The sequence below is a fragment of the Arachis ipaensis genome, chromosome B04 (genome assembly GCF_000816755.2).
Source record: "Arachis ipaensis cultivar K30076 chromosome B04, Araip1.1, whole genome shotgun sequence".
NCBI classification, from domain to species: Eukaryota; Viridiplantae; Streptophyta; class Magnoliopsida; order Fabales; family Fabaceae; genus Arachis; species Arachis ipaensis.
The window spans coordinates 44,458,762-44,463,489 of NC_029788.2; positions in this window are offsets into that span (position 1 = coordinate 44,458,762).

Genomic DNA, 4,728 nt, shown 5'->3' on the forward strand with positions numbered 1-4,728 from the left:
TCCTTTTCTGGCGCTGGACGCCAGATTTGGGTAGAAAGCTGGCGTTGAACGCCAGTTTACGTCGTCAATTCTTGGCCAAAGTATGGACTATTATATATTTCTGGAAAGCCCTGGATGTCTACTTGCCAACGCAATTGGAAGCGCGCCATTTCGAGTTCTGTAGCTCCAGAAAATCCACTTTGAGTGCAGGGAGGTCAGAATCCAACAGCATCAGCAGTCCTTTTTCAACCTCTGAATCTGATTTCAGCTCAAGTCCCTCAATTTCAGCCAGAAAATACCTGAAATCATAGAAAAACACACAAACTCATAGTAAAGTCCAGAAATGTGAATTTAACATAAAAACTAATGAAAACATCCCTAAAAGTAACTAGATCCTACTAAAAATATACTAAAAACAATGCCAAAAAGCGTATAAATTATCCGCTCATCAACCCTCATGATGGATAATGGGCTGAAATCCACATTAACCCCCCTAACACAGCTCTTGTAAGGAGGACTGGTTTTGCTTGGTCTCAAAGCATTTGCATAGAACTCCCTTATCATGGTTGCACTTATGTCCGTGAGAGGTTCACACAAGAGTTCCCATCTTCTTTGTTCGATTATCTTTCTCATGATGGGGTATTCTCCTTCTTTCAATCTAAAGCCAATCTCTGAAATGACTTCTTTTGATTCCATCAACCTATGATATCGTGACTCATAAAATTGAGATTTAAATCTTCTGTCATCATAAGTTGGTGGTTCAGTTTCAACTGGTTGCTTCCCTTTCCTTCTTCTGGAACTTGATAAAGCCATTAGTTAGGGAAGGATGAGGCCGAGTAGAGAATTGAAGAATGGTGAGGGAGAGAGGATTTATGTGACTCTTAGGATGAGTGTTTGGCTTACTGGTGAAGCAAGAAGAAAAGATTAAGGAGACAAGATTGGTTTGGAGCTCACAGAACACGGTTACGAGGATTTTTCTTAAGGAAACCGAAAGCTAAATTCTTCAATGCAAGGAGCGTGAAAGTTGGTTTATAAGGCATAGTCCAAGTGACTCTATTTATAGCAACTTTAATGAAGATTGGATGGCTAGGATGTCTTTTGAAAGAGTTAGAATGGATGGTGTGCATGTAAGAGAGGATGAGGACAAGGACCACCTCTTCATTGGGCATGTGGTTCAGTCTCCTAGGTGCTGAACCTTGTAGATTTTTGCTCCCCAAAAATCAATTCCCAAGCACATGTGACTCACTTTTCCTCCTTGTGACACCCGTACTTGTATGGTGTTGTCCTTTCTTCATTTTTGTCTTCATACCTATCCATTTCAATCAAGGCAACAGTAAGCTCAAAACTTAAATTTAGCACGGTGGTGGTTATCAAGTGCAAAGTATATATAAAAATTAAAATTTGCTATATGTTTCTTATTTATGAATAACCAACTATGCCCTTTAGGACTTTGAACAAAATATTGGTGAACACCAAACTTGTTTTCTGCTAAGTGATTCATATGAAACCCAATAAATGTCTTGTCATAATTAGCATATTCATTACAAAGAACATTTTATTTTCTACCTTAATACAATCAATTCACAAGAATGATGCAAATATGGTTTATCTTTTCATGAACTTGACTCTCTGAGCAAAAGTGACTTTCCTGAAATTCATAGCATATGTAGACACCAAACTTAATGTTTGGCTATATACTTCAATAGAATGAATGAGTATATATTCTAAAATGGTTATATGATCAGCATGCTTTAAAAGCCATTTTAAAGTGCCTTTAGGCACACCAAACATAGGAGTTAGACATATGCTTCAAAAATAATGCGTGCAGTTATCAAATTCACCCATGAGAGTTCAAATTTTTGCTAGATAGACCATTAATTATTGAAATTAAAACAAAAGCAGGAATATTAAATCATGGGCTGCCTCCCATGGAGCGCTCTTTTATTGTCACTAGCTTGACATTGGTTCCTCGTTAGGGTGGATGATGACTGTGGTGCCTCAGCTTGTCCCCTCTCACTGTGAGCCTTCTTCCTGTGATTTGATGAACAATCTCTATATGCTCCAACGAGAGTATCTTATTGACAGTATAATAATCATCAGATTGTGTGTCTGTCTCCAACTGTTGGTAGATCAATTTCACTTTGTCTCCTTCTGAGAATCCCTCAGTTGGTAGTTTCTTGTTTTTTCACCCTTTTGGAACCTTTTTCTTGCTCTTCTTTTCTTTCTTCAGTGACCCTTCCTTCTTGGCAGCAGTTTTTCTATCAGGGTCTTTCTTCCTAGTGATCAACTTCTCAATCTCTTCCTGTCTTTTCTTCTCAGTCTTTACATCTTCATTCCTCTTTTGTTCTTCTCCACTGTTTGTCTTTTGCTTCAAAGGTGAGCTGATGAGTGCCTCTTTGGGTTTTTTCTTCCAATGCAAGTCTTCTTCTTTAACTCTCATGCAATTTTTCTCTTCAACAGTATGCTATATTTCTTTAAAGACATTTAAATTGATCTTCTCATCATGTATTCTCAGAGTCATTTCTCCCTTTTCCACATCGATGATGCCTCTTGTTATGGCCAGAAAAGGTCTTTCCAATATGATGGAATCACCTTCCTCTTCATCTAGATCTAAGATCATAAAATCTACTGGAAATATAAACTTATCTACCTTGACCAAAAGGTTCTCAACCACTCCATTAGGAATTACCATTGATCTGTCAACAAGTTGTAAGGTCATCCTCACAGGTTTCACTTCTTCTATGGATAGTTTTCTCATCATGGATAAGGGCATCAGATTGATGCTTGATCCTAGATCACACAATGTCTTATCAATGGATATATTGCCAATGATACTAGGCAAAAAGAAACTTCCAAGATCTTTGAGTTTGGGTGGGAGCCCTTTCTGGATGACTGCACTGCACTCTTGGGTTAAGAACATTGTCTCCTTTTCATTCCAGCTTCTCTTCTTATTGATGATCTCCTTGAGAAATTTTACATATAGAGGCATCTGCTCCAATGCTTTAGCAAGTGGAATATTGATTTCCAACTTTTTAAAAACTTTCAGGAATTTGGAAAACTGTTGATCCTTGAGCTCTCTTTGCAATCTTTGAGGGTATGGCAGAGGAGAGATGTAGTGTTTAACTTCCTTCCTCTATTCTTGTGGAGGCTCTATCATGACTTGTTTTCCCTTCTTTGAAGATTGTAGCTCTTCATCCTTCTTCTTGAGCTCTTCCTGGTTCTTTTCTTCAATTTCCTCTTCCTTCTTACTGCCAACCTTGTCATCCTCCAACGTTCTTCCACTCCTCAGTTGAATTACTTTGCATTCTTCTTTGGGATTTGGAATGGTATCACTAGGGAGAGTGTTGGTTAGTCTTTCAGGCTGTTTAGACAGTTGGCCTATTTGTCTTTCCAGGTTTCTCAATGAAGCTTCATGGTTCTTATTAGCTAACTCTTGATGCTTCATCATCTTCTCCATCATCATCTTCAAATTGGAAATTCTTTGGAAATCTTGGGGTGGTTGTAGCTGAGTGTGAGATGAGGGTGGTTGGTGAAAATTATTTTGGTTGGTTGATGGGTTGTGGGGTGGATAGAAGTTAGAATTGGGGTAGTTGTTTTGTGGCTTTCTATATGGATTTTGGTTAGTTTGCTGATGGTTTTGGTGGTTTGTGCGGGTATTGCTTGAGTTAGAGTTCCTTTGCCATGAATTTTGGTTCTGGTTGTCTCCCTACCTTAGATTGGGATGGTTCCTCTAAGAGGAGTTGTAAGTGTCTCCATGAAATTCATTCTGTCCAGCACCTTGGTTGTGCATATAGTTCACTTGTTCTTGCTACTGCTCTTCATAAACTTCTTCATTCTGCCCCCATCCAGCTGATGGTTGATTTGGAGTGCTTACTGCTGCAATTTGAAGACCATCAATCCTCTTAGCCATCAATTCCATTTCCTGCTGGATCTGTTGGTGCATTGGTACGCGGAATCGTGATTACACTTTAATTATGTAAAGTTCATTGGTCTTTCTTTCCCTGGAAATGGAGCCAAAAACATGATGCCAAAACCACGGTTCACAACTCCGTGTAACTGACCAGCAAGTGCACTGGGTCGTCCAAGTAATACCTTACGTCAGTAAGGGTCGAATCCCACGGAGATTGTTAGTATGAAGCAAGCTATGGTCACCTTGCAAATCTCAGTTAGGCAGATATAAATTGATAATGGTGTTTTCGAATTTAATATAATAAAATAGGGATAGAAATACTTATGTAATTCATTGGTAGGAATTTCAGATAAGCGAATGGAGATGCTCTCGTTCCTCTGAACCTCTGCTTTCCTGCTATCTTCATCCAATCAGTCTTACTCCTTTCCATGGCTGGCTTTATGTGATACATCACCACTGTCAATGGCTACTTTCGGTCATCTCTTGGGAAAATGATCCAATGCCCTGTCACGGCACGGCTAATCGTCTGGAGGCATCACCCTTGTCAATGGCTTCATCTTATCCTCTCAGTGAAAATGGTCAACGCACCCTGTCACGGCACGACTATTCATCTGTCGGTTCTCGATCATGCTGGAATAGAATTTACTATCCTTTTGCGTCTGTCACTAACGCCCTGCAATCGCGAGTTTGGAGCTCGTCACAGTCATTCAATCATTGAATCCTAGTCGGAATACCACAGACAAGGTTTAGACTTTCCGGATTCTCTTGAATGCCGCCATCATTCTAGCTTACACCACGAAGATTCCGGTTAGGAGATCTAAGAGATACTCGTTCAGTCG